Below are 12,987 nucleotides of genomic sequence, written 5' to 3' on the forward strand. Positions count from 1 at the left end.
TTTTTCCGCTCCTCTCTTTGTGCCAACCTCAGTAAAGTCGTCAAAACTTCGCAAACACTTGGCTCCTATCCAGCTTGAAAATATTCCGACATCACATCAGAAACAAGTGAAGAACTTGGTGTGCCGTTGGAAGATCATCTCAACTGGGTAGAAAATACTATCACAATGTGGCAGAAAACCTTCAATAGAGTCCCTGATTACAAATAGTTTCGAAACGTTTTCCACAGGATGTGAACGTAAACTTAAGCAAGCACTCTTTCTGCCGAACCTCTAGTATTGAGATGTAGTTCAACGACCCACGAGTGGTAAAAACACATGACTGTCAGACATAACCATGAATGCCTATGTGCGTTACATCTGCAACATCCATCAGTACAGCCTGTCGGCTCTTCATTAGCTCAGTTAGGATCGTTGTGGCCAGACAAGTTACGGGTCTACTGCACGCAGTGTCTACTTTACAGGTTCCGCAGTGTGCCGGCTACCCACTGCCTTCCACTAGAGAATAAACAAGACGTCGCAATCGAATCACAAGGCCCATTTATCTAGTATCCTAGCTCTGCCATCTCGCAATATCCTTTGCTTTTGCCACTGTCCGCTTCTGGAAGGCGCTTCACTGCATAATGCAAAAAAATCAAAGTCTTCCTGATTTCAAGGGGAGGTTTGCGCACTCCCTTTTTACATCCCCAGTATTAAAGTATAATGTCAATCTCCCGTCTGTCAAAAAGCATAGCCAATGCTCCTGTCTTCTGTCAGTCATGACCCTATATCATTGCTTTTCTCTATGAGTCACGCCAGCCTCTTCCTTCATATTCTTTAAATATGTGTTATTACTATCTCCTTTCCCTCCCTTCTGCATTCCTTTCTCTCATGCCTACTGCTGCTAACACTGACAATTAAACCCCACATCCCATAATTTCTTTTATGCTATTTATCATGTGCGAATATAAACTTTGTAAATGTGTCTGTTTTACGTGCACTACTATAGTTTTCAATTTCCAAATGCAGTATTACGTGATTATTCAGATATATGTTGTGTAAAGTTAGTGAATCACCTGGTTAGATTTGATAGAGAGCCTAATGTCCCCATCCGTATGACAGGTTAAATAAATGAGTGAATAAATAAGTTAATATTTTCAAAAATAATTCATTATCTTCAAGGCATATAACCCTTCTGGTTAGACAACCGTACCATACACTTTTAACTTGTCTCCAATATTATCTGACATTTCTTATAGATCCTTTCCGTCATTTCATAAGGTAGATGAGATTTGCAGATCTTAAGATTAATCGCTTCTTGCTCCAAGATTTTCTGCTCAGTTATTCCGACCAGTTATTTAAATTTCTATACGACATTAATTTCCCCTTTATTTAAAATCATCTATCACTGATATTTGTAATGTATTTTGTCTTCTCAAAGAAAACCTGTAATCTTACTTTCTCAGCTATCTCTGTTAGTTGATGAATCTTCCTGATTGGTGAGTTAATGTTGTTGAAAAAAATGGCTGAGTTTGGGTCCTAGTCTGAATAATTATTCATTCCCATCCTTTTAGCTCCATTCTCGAATGACCTTTTCCAACATACAGATAAAAAGGAGTGGAGAAACTTCACCGAGTTGTTTGATACCAGTTTCAGTTTTGGAAGCTATCCGAGTTATTGTCAACGAAATTCACTTTTGCCCCTGTATCGATCAGAACCTGTTGAATCATCCACTCCAATCCTTCCATAACTTTCAACAGTGACTCACTGTCAACTGAGCCGTGCATGATTTTTTTCAGTGCATACGACCCCACAGTAGTAGCTAACAGACATTTTATGCCTGATAATGTTTGTGAAGTTGAAAATCTGCGGTAGGCAAGAACGTCCTTTCCTGATGTTAGCCTGTTACTCATTAGTCTGTTTATTATGATAATCTTCAATTCAGTTCTGTAGTGTTTACGAGAGCATCTCCCATAGAACAGATACTAATGTAATATGCCTTCAACGGCTGATCACCTTCCGAGCCACCATTTTATGGAGTTGGCGGACTAGGGCCGCAGCCAAACAGAGGATACCAGACCAGATCTCTGTATCTCCTCAAAGAGTTCAGCTGGTATCTTCAGAATATCTTCATTCGCCAGCTTCAGGAACTCTGAAACAGTTAATTCCTGTCTACCTGCTACATTATTCCTTAGGCCATCCATGCTCTGTTGAATATCTGTCTTAGCTGCGTGGACGCGCGTTTGTCGCTATTCGAGTGGCTTGTCGTATGGGTAATCTCCCTTTTGGTTCATTCCAATTTCGCAGTTTTCTTAAACACGCTGCCAAGATATTAGAGTATTAGCCTATTAGATTTTTTGTTCATGCCCAGCATTCCATTTCTTTCTCTGAAAAACTTGACTGGAAATTGATACACTTTCAGCTTAGAAATGAAAATTTCAGTGAAAGCCCTGAAATTGTTCTTTATAATATCCTGATCAATATTTTCCATCTGTTATTTCTAAAATAATTGCGTTACATGTCGAATCACAGGGGCTGCGTGCCTCCGACTTTTACAAAAGGAGTTTAAATCTTCATGTTCCTTCGGGGAGTTTCATTTTTTCAACGAATGTGTTCTACGTACGTAATTTTGGTGCCAGGTCTAGTTGAACCATCTACGTTTCCGTTTGCGACCTTTCAAGATTGAAACATTAGCTGCTTGTTGTGCTCTCTACTGTATTGTACTCTCCGTCCAGTTCTTAGACTGAAATGTTAGTTGCTGGTGGCACTCTTCCAGTACTTGTTAATTGATTTTTAATTTTGTCACATCATTTCTGCATTTGTTCTTTCCTGTTGTTGGAATTTTTATCCTTAAGAGTTAATTATCCAAATGATACTTGGAACCTCTCTGTACTTTAATATTCTTAATTTCCTTCATCGCATGCCTTGAATGGGGCGTGTGGACGATTTTTTATCGTTCAAGTTTCCAAGTGGACGCCGTGTCTCCTCCTTACTTACTTTGCGTTTGATATTAAACTAAACGTTCGATAAAGTTCGAGAAAACCCAATTCAAAATGTGTTGCTCTTTCCGTGCGTAGAATGTTTCCCTGTACCGGTTCATAATTTGCTTCTATTCCACGTCAGTTTACAGTCGTCGACGAAAATCTTAATATTCTTCGTAGTTATTTTCGCCATCTCCTTCTCGAGGAGGTCCCAAAATTGTTCTTTTTTCTCTGGACTATAGCTGTTGCTCTCACAGATGAGGTGGCCGCATATAAATTGGACAGGGTGTAGCCGCCTCCGGCAGCAAAGACTAAGTATTGACAGGTATTTGATCCTATAGAAAAATTCACTACTGAGTTGATAAACGTCTTATTTACAGAGAAATAGTTTCCAAACATTGATATATTCTTGATTTCATTCAAGGCTTCCTATTTTTCATAGATCGTATACCCTACATTGACAATAACATTTTCGTCCTGATAATGTGTACCTTGAAACCCAGGATTGTGATGTTTTGGTAGTTCAACAAATTGTAAATCCCTCGTGTTTACCAAATTTTTTCCGAATTATTTCATTTTTTTCGTACCGATGTAAGAATTTTGTTTCATTTTCAACTTAGTTTTTCTCGATGCGGAGCATCAAGTCCCTCTGACTTCTCTAATAATGTAGCTGCAGGCCTAAAGGATCCAAAGATATGCTTGCACTTCTAACAGTGATGGGTTTCTGCCTACAGTTGCCACCGGGGTTAGTGGTATCTTTTTGACGACTTTCGATGATGTCCGATTGTTAAAGATATGTGGGTCGGATTTGTTCCTTCCCGGTAATTGATTCATAGTATTATGCCATGAAGCTTGGAGTTCGTTTGCTTTGTACACATTTGGTATGAATGGTCCTCTTCTGCTTTAAAAGCCGTTGACTTTTTACATGTGTAATTCTGGAAAAGTATGCTTTCAAATTACTACCAGACGGGGCAGCTGAAATAATTTCTTTCTTCGTTTTCCTTTTTTTTTTTTTTTTTGTGACAGGCAGAGCCTGGTTCCCTAGTCTTGGACCAGATTGTGGAATTGATTGTTTGTATTATTTGATGGTAATATGTTTGATATTAGTAAGATGTACAATTCATTCTGATTTAGCTAACTTATCTCGACATATTTACAGTTGTTCTTTAATGTAAGAATTTTGTTTCCCTGATTATCTGGCTATTTCAATCAATGATCCGTTTGACTTTAATGCTACCAGAAGCATCTTTCTTTATCTTAATTTTACATTATCATCATGTTTTACATTGAACATTCCTGAGAATTTAACTGAGCTTTTCATTAAAGTGTGCCATCATAATATTTTATCACTTTGTTCATTGTTAATTCATTACTTGCTTTTATGTTAGTCTTCCCACTAACGTGTTATGTGACTTTTTCAGCCCAATGTTTTCTTTACTCTGCTGAATAATTTTAACTGTCGCCAAGAGAGGAGGACTCTACAATGTGTGTCTGGATGCATACTATGAAGGCAGGATCAAGGTTATGGTGTCTGGGGAGGGTGAATTTGTGCATACTGGGGATGATGGGCTGTTCTTCCCATAATCCTTCTAAAGGGGTTGTAGTCGGGGCTACCGTACTAAATTAATGGCTGATGGCTTTCCTGTAACAGCAGATCTTTTAGAAGACATTCTCAGGATTCCTGGACAGGAGTATCATTTTTCTAAAGACTGCTGTTTGTTGAGGGCAGGACACAGTCACGAATGTGCTTACACTCTTTTCCTGTGGGTAACTGGCTTAGAGCTTAAAAATTTTCGTAAAACTCCTAGGATCTCGCTAAGTCGAGGAATTGTCCAAAAGCCTTCCATTGTATTGGAAGTCCTGATGTGGAGGGGTAAGTCTGTGAGTTTCGTGTACATCACATTTATTGATTACTGATCCGTCGTGATCAATGGAATTACTTTTATGAGACAGAAGACCTGTGACAATTATTTTTTATAACAAATGGATGACATTACTATCATTATACATTTTTTTGTATTAGTAGGACAGTACAGTCGCAACAGATCAGTAGAGAAGGGGAAGAAAAACAGAAATTAATATCACACAGTAGCGAGTCTTGACACCCCTTACAAATACGTCACATACTGACTTGTTGTTGTTGTTGTGGTCTTCAGTCTTGAGACTGGTTTGATGCAGCTCTCCACGCTACTCTATCCCGTGCAAGCCTCTTCATCTCCCAGTACCTACTGCAACCTACATCCTTCTGAATCTGCTTAGTGTATTCATCTCTTGGTCTCCCTCTACGATTTTTACCCTCCACGCTGCCCTCCAATGCTAAATTTGTGATCCCTTGATGCCTCAAAACATGTCCTACCAACCGATCCCTTCTTCTAGTCAAGTTGTGCCACAAACTTCTCTTCTCCCCAATCCTATTCAATACCTCCTCATTAGTTACGTGATCTACCCATCTTATCTTCAGCATTCTTCTGTAGCACCACATTTCGAAAGCTTCTATTCTCTTCTTGTCCAAACTAGTTATCGTCCATGTCTCACTTCCATACATGGCTACACTCCATACAAATGCTTTCAGAAACGACTTCCTGACACCTAAATCTATACTCGATGTTAACAAATTTCTCTTCTTGAGAAACGCTTTCCTTGCCATTGCCAGTCTACATTTTATATCCTCTCTACTTCGACCATCATCGGTTATTTTACTCCCTAAATAGCAAAACTCCTTTACTACTTTAAGTGTCTCATTTCCTAATCTAATTCCCTCAGCATCACCCGACTTAATTCGACCACATTCCATTATCCTTGTTTTGCTTTTGTTGATGTTCATCTTATATCCTCCTTTCAAGACACTGTCCATTCCGTTCAACTGCTCTTCCAAGTCCTTTGCTGTCTCTGACAGAATTACAATGTCATCGGCGAACCTCAAAGTTTATACTTCTTCTCCATGAATTTTAATACCTACTCCGAATATTTCTTTTGTTTCCTTTACTGCTTGCTCAATATACAGATTGAATAACATCGGGGAGAGGCAACAACCCTGTCTCACTCCTTTCCCAACCATTGCTTCCCTTTCATGCCCCTCGACTCTTATAACTGCCATCTGGTTTCTGTACAAATTGTAAATAGCCTTTCGCTCCCTGTATTTTACCCCTGCCACCTTCAGAATTTGAAAGAGGGTATTCCAGTCAACATTGTCAAAAGCTTTCTCTAAGTCTACAAATGCTAGAAACGTAGGTTTGCCTTTCCTTAATCTTTCTTCCAAGATAAGTCGTAAGGTCAGTATTGCCTCACGTGTTCCAACATTTCTACGGAATCCAAACTGATCTTCCCCGAGGTCCGCTTCTACCAGTTTTTCCATTCGTCTGTAAAGAATTCGCGTTAGTATTTTGCAGCTGTGACTTATTAAACTGATAGTTCGGTAATTTTCACATCTGTCAACACCTGCTTTCTTTGGGATTGGAATTATTATATTCTTCTTGAAGTCTGAGGGTATTTCGCCTGTCTCATGCATCGTGCTCACCAGATGGTAGAGTTTTGTCATGACTGGCTCTCCCGAGGCTATCAGTAGTTCTAATGGAATGTTGTCTACTCCCGGGGCCTTGTTTCGACTCAGGTCTTTCAGTGCTCTGTCAAACTCTTCACGCAGTATCTTATCTCCCATTTCGTCTTCATCTACATCTTCTTCCATTTCCATAATATTGTCCTCAAGTACATCGCCCTTGTATAAACCCTCCATATACTCCTTCCACCTTTCTGCCTTCCCTTCTTTGCTTAGAACTGGATTGCCATCTGAGCTCTTGATATTCATACAAGTGGTTCTCTTCTCTCCAAAGGTCTCTTTAATTTTCCTGTAGGCAGTATCTATCTTACCCCTAGTGAGACAAGCCTCTACATCCTTACATTTGTCCTCTAGCCATCCCTGCTTAGCCATTTTACACTTCCTGTCGATTTCATTTTTGAGACGTTTGTATTCCTTTTTGCCTGCTTCATTTACTGCATTTTTATATTTTCTCCTTTCATCAATTAAATTCAATATTTCTTCTGTTATCCAAGGATTTCTATTAGCCCTCGTCTTTTTACCTACTTGATCATCTGCTGCCTTCACCACTTCATCCCTCAGAGCTACCCATTCTTCTTCTACTGTATTTCTTTCCCCCATTCCTGTCAATTGTTCCCTTATGCTCTCCCTGAAACTCTCTACAACCTCTGGTTCTTTCAGTTTATCCAGGTCCCATCTCCTTAAATTCCCACCTTTTTGCAGTTTCTTCAGTTTCAATCTGCAGTTCATAACCAATAGATTGTGGTCAGAATCCACATCTGCCCCAGGAAATGTCTTACAATTTAAAACCTGGTTCCTAAATCTCTGTCTTACCATTATATAATCTATCTGAAACCTGTCAGTATCTCCAGGCTTCTTCCATGTATACAGCCTCCTTTCATGATTCTTGAACCAAGTGTTAGCTATGATTAAGTCATGCTCTGTGCAAAATTCTACAAGGCGGCTTCCTCTTTCATTCCTTCCCCCCAGTCCATATTCACCTACTATGTTTCCTTCTCTCCCTTTTCCTACTGATGAATTCCAGTCACCCATGACTATTAAATTTTCGTCTCCCTTCACTACCTGAATAATTTCTTTTATCTCGTCATACATTTCATCAATTTCTTCATCATCTGCAGAGCTAGTTGGCATATAAACTTGTACTACTGTAGTAGGCATGGGCTTTGTGTCTATCTATACTACTCTATTATCGTGTAGTACGAAAATGAGGCAACCAGTCTGAAAGTACTCGTAGTTTCAATGAATAAGGGAAGTATATTTAAAACGTACTCCTTGTATGTGGTATCTCTTTTACAAAGTAGGCACCTAATTTTCAGGAGAAGGTTCATTTCGCTTTCAAAACAAAAGCTCGTGCACACACACACACACACACACCCACACACACACACGCACACACACACACGCGTGCGCACTCATGCTCACGCACAATCAAATGTATCCAAAAATTACGTAAAGATCGTAACTTCCTGCGTTTTGTAGTATTTTAAAGGGGATTCAAAAATATGAAACACCCAGCAGCATATTTATCAAAAATATAACGTAAATCAGCGTTTCTGTACGTGCAGAGACCGAAAGAATCCTCAACGTAATCGCTTCTCACATCTAATTGCTGTCAGGCGTCACAGAGTGGACAGAAAACCATCAGAAAACTAATATTGATGACTCTGCATTTTACAAGCCTCAGGTGGTGTCAGGTGACGACACGTGTATTTTTGTCCAGTCGACAAAATATAACATGCTTGGAGATTGCGAAAATATTGACTCGCTGCCTAGCAAGGTAAATATCCCAGATGTAAATAAATGGTCTTGATGATATTTGGTGGGTATGTAAATTGGCCCAGATATTGCAAAACATGTTTTTTTGGTTTTTGCCCATTTTCACTTAGGAGTAACAACACAACCCAAATTTAATTTGGTGCATGGTGAAGAAAAAAATGTGTGGCCACATAGAACTGTGTGGGGTGGGAAGTTGTCAAGCGAGGGAACTAGCACCCAGCCATGACTGACTCAAAGTATTTTACCACAACAAAAAAGGGTGAAATATTTGAACTGAAATCTGAACTTAACAATGATAAGAAAGAGAAGAAGCGGGAAGCTGTTAAAAAGTTATTGCTTCAATGACAGTAGGAAAAGATGTTTCTGCTTTATTTCCTGATGTCGTTAATTGTATGCAGACTGACAATCTCGAACTGAAGAAACTAGTGTATTTATATTTGATGAACTACGCGAAGAGTCAGCCTGACATGGCAATAATGGCAGTAAACACTTTTGTAAAGGATTGTGAAGATCCAAATCCTTTAATCCGTGCCCTGGCTGTTCGAACAATGGGCTGCACTAGAGTTGACAAAATAACAGAATATCTTAGTGAGCCTTTGCGTAAGTGCCTCAAAGATGAAGATCCATATGTTAGAAAACTACTGCTGTGTGTGTTGCCAAACTGTATGATATCAATGCCCAGTTGGTTGAAGACCAGGGATTTCTTGATCAGCTGAAAGATCTTCTTTCTGACTCCAATCCTATGGTGGTTGCTAATGCTGTGGCTGCTCTCTTTGAAATAAATGAAGCAAGTGCAAGTGGCTCTCCACTCATTGAAATGAATGCACAGACCATAAAAAATCTATTAACAGCTCTTAATGAATGTACAGAGTGGGGCCAAGTCTTCATTCTAGATTCTCTTGCAAATTACAGTCCAAAGGATGATAGGGAAGCCCAAAGCATCTGTGAGCGGATCACTCCTCGTCTGGCCCATGCAAATGCTGCAGTTGTCTTGTCTGCAGTGAAAGTATTAATGAAATTTATGGAGATGCTTCCATCAGATTCTGATTTTGTGTCAACACTCACAAAGAAGCTAGCTCCTCCACTGGTGACACTGCTTTCTTCGGAACCAGAGGTCCAGTATGTTGCACTTAGAAATATCAACCTCATTGTACAGAAACGTCCTGATATATTAAAACATGAAATTAAAGTGTTCTTTGTGAAGTACAATGACCCAATATATGTTAAGCTGGTACAAACTGAATATTTCTACAAAATATCCCACCACTATCAATAAATTTGGAGAAATTGAAATTTCCGTTACATCGTCTATCAGAGACATTCTCTTTCCTTATCCATCCATATGTAATAAAGTTGCATCCTGGAACGCCATTTTATGAAATATGTTACACAAAAGTGCTGTAGGAGTATTTTCAACATATCCAATTGAAATACGTTCATGTTCATTATGCTTGTAAGTCTTTGCTTTATGTAGCTTCTCTTTATGTTTCCAAATGATATTTTTCTTTAAAAATTCATGATTTTTAGTCTTTCTCTACCATTTCATACATGTGTAAGATATCAATTGAAAATAATTGGTAACTCTTTCTGATAATGCCAAATCATTACAGTAATGATAACGTGCAAGGAAAAGCTTGACACATTTTTTCTTTTGTCAGATATCTTTTGATGTGATCAGACGTTGGTTTATCAAATTTCGGTGGTGTAACGAAAACATTTTGGGCTTCATGTAAGAGGTTCTCGAATCTTCGCTGCAAACTCTCCACTAGGTTCTTTTAAAGGAATGGACAGAGGATAATCCGTTATCAGACCGCACAGGCTCTAAGATGAATCGTAAAACTTTGAGTAACTGATGACAATGATTGCAAAATGGATGTTTTTTTAACCCTTTGTAACACAGTATATACCTAAAATTATAAAATGAAATTATCCAGATAATTTTTGTCGCTCACATAGTTTATAGTTATAAGCTCTGTTATTCTCTGTTTAAAATTGAATAGTGATTTCGGGCTTGCCTTGAAATACATTAACTATACTTTTCTGGTCAATTGCAACGCCCGCGTTTGAAGATGAATGTCATGACGATCAGTTGATAATCGATAACCTAATATTTTTTGTAAAAGTGCTTCATCTTACCTCAGAGCCATTGAATAACACACTTTTCCCAGCGAGAAAGCTGTGCCACTCCACTAACTTGAGGTAACTACGCTTCAAGGATGAAGGGAACTCTGTGTCTTTGACAACTTTCGGTTTTCTTACTGAAACACTTTCGCCTACTGAACAGTTAAATCACATACGATACGATTTCAACGGTTACCGTTACAAAAGGTAAGAGTAACAAACTAACGCTAAAGGGCTAAATTCCTAAACGAACATGTATACAAAATAAATTCTCCGATCCTTGCTGCGAATGTCACTTGCTACGTATAACTTCTCTCTCCTAACGTTTATAGCGTGGTCGAATATCATAGTTCTCGTGATCTGGCATTTTTTGTTTTTATTTTTTTACTTTCTTGCAGGTTACCCTTCCTGTGGCTGCAGCCATAAGATAAACGTAGCGGATGAAAGCTGTGTTTGTCGCCTGTCTGCGAATGTTGCAATCGCTGATCTGTATACCTTTGTTTTGCAGCTGTTTGTGAATGGTGTCTTTTATGAGCTGTAGATTGGAGATCAGCCCAGCACTCGCCCAAACGAGCGTGAAAAACGGCATAAAAGCCACACTCAGCGTTACTGGTGAACCAGACAAGTATTCGTGAGTCCAATATTTGCACTACATTCGTGTCTGGTCAACCTCCATGCCTCGCCAGCTAGCTCACAGCCCGTTAGTCTATACGAGCATGTCTGTAATCCTGCTAATGCTGATCTCTCATTACACTCACGTATGAGTAGTGCCAGACTACTATTTCTTTCCGATATTCTTATTCAGATTGTGTTTTTACAGTATACTATGATTTCTTAGATCAGTGATATAAAAAAAAAAATTATTTAGTGTCTGCCTCTATTCTTCTTGAGACGCAAACAACGCCAAAATACTATTTCAATTTGCTTTAGGGTATCAGTTAATTTGACACTTGAGTCGTCACCAATCCTGTGTTAAAAAGACCCTCAGCATTTTTAAATTTGGCAGATATTCAAGGAAATATCAAATAAAAGAAAATCCACGATAGAATAATACTGAAAAGCCTCAAAGGATCTAGATCCTCAATATATTCATCCTGTGCTGATGCAGATTCACAAGGAAGTAATGGTTTTACGGATTTGTTTTTACATTTTACATCAAAATATATTCACTAATTCACATACTTCTCTTTCTTGTGTTCCAGTACGTATGACTCAACTGCGATAAGTACATTCCAAGATATTTCTTGCTTCCTAGTACGTATGATATTAAAACATTATCTTTGAACTGGTACGCTTTATGAGAGGAAATATCTTGCTTACTAATATGTTATTTGTTTTCGTTATTTTGTACTACGCATTATTTATTAAGCGCAACACTACAATTACATCTGTGGAATTCAAAGTCAGGCTGGCTAGCAACGGATAATTCAGGCTTTAACTCAAAGGTTTTCACTACCATTATGGTGACTAATATTTTGTCCTTCAAGCTACATTTGCCTATCTCACTGTACTTCTGAAGGAATCCGTGTTTAATGGAATACACAGAAAGCTCGTATGTAACACTCAGAAGGCGTCATTTTGCTACTGCATTCCGTTGAAAAAATTTGTGTATGTCAACGTTTACGACGACAGGCAGAGCTGACCCACCAAACGTACGACACCTGACACAGATTTCTCTCCTGAAACCACAGTAGGGGTCATTTGACACTGTCCCCTAAACAGCTGCAAACTTTTCGTGAAAAATTGACTAAAACCCACAGCGTTTAACGAGGCACTTAAAAATCCGCTTTTGCTAGTAATAAATAAAAATTTACTTTAAATGGGCTTTTCTCTTAGAACAAATCTGTTAATGAAAGTTTGGAATAATATTCAAAGGAAGTCGTTTGGCAGTCACGGACAATAACTTGGATTTAATTTGTATTTTTGATCCAAGGACCTGAATCATCAACAACTGTTGCGGTTCTGCTATTACAGGTGCACATCTGTAACTCAAAATATTCTATTCTCTTGTATGAAAAATACCTTTCCGATTACACCTAATGGTAATTTATGACTTTCCACAGTCTTCATTTTTGAAACGCTTTGGCTCCACAACAGTTTAACTCATAACAATATCCAGTCTTCTGAACCCTTGATTCATTGTTTAAATGTGAGACGTGTTAGGAAAGTTATATGTATTTTGGGGCGTTAGTGGGGAGGGTTAATAAGTGCTGTTTTTGTTTTGGTTGTTTCGTATTACAGGGACATGGCTGACATTTAATAACTAAAATGAGTAAGCATATCTACACAACAGATGGAACAGAATCTGTAGACACACTTATTTAGAATCGTTTAGTTGCTGATCAAATATGCTGATTCTGTAAATTACGGGTGTAAACACACACATCAAAATTTCAATTGCACATCAGTTTGAGACACAACAATTTAGTCTTTGGTATATAACAACATTACTGCGCCTAGTATATATGAATTTTCATTTATATCATTATTCTACTCACCGCTGCTTGCATAGCTAAAGCTCCTGCAGTAGGTTACCTCTGCCACTGGTGTGTTGACGGCTCCTCCGTGCAGCCCCTC

At 38.6% G+C, this 12,987-nt stretch overlaps 1 pseudogene; it reads left to right on the forward strand.

Moving 5' to 3' along the window:
• Positions 1-8,511: 8,511 nt before the first annotated feature.
• LOC126263597 (AP-1 complex subunit beta-1-like) lies at positions 8,512-12,663 on the forward strand (annotated as a pseudogene).
• Positions 12,664-12,987: the final 324 nt, after the last annotated feature.

Source organism: Schistocerca nitens, chromosome 6 (assembly GCF_023898315.1).
Source record: "Schistocerca nitens isolate TAMUIC-IGC-003100 chromosome 6, iqSchNite1.1, whole genome shotgun sequence".
In the NCBI taxonomy this organism is placed as follows: domain Eukaryota; kingdom Metazoa; phylum Arthropoda; class Insecta; order Orthoptera; family Acrididae; genus Schistocerca; species Schistocerca nitens.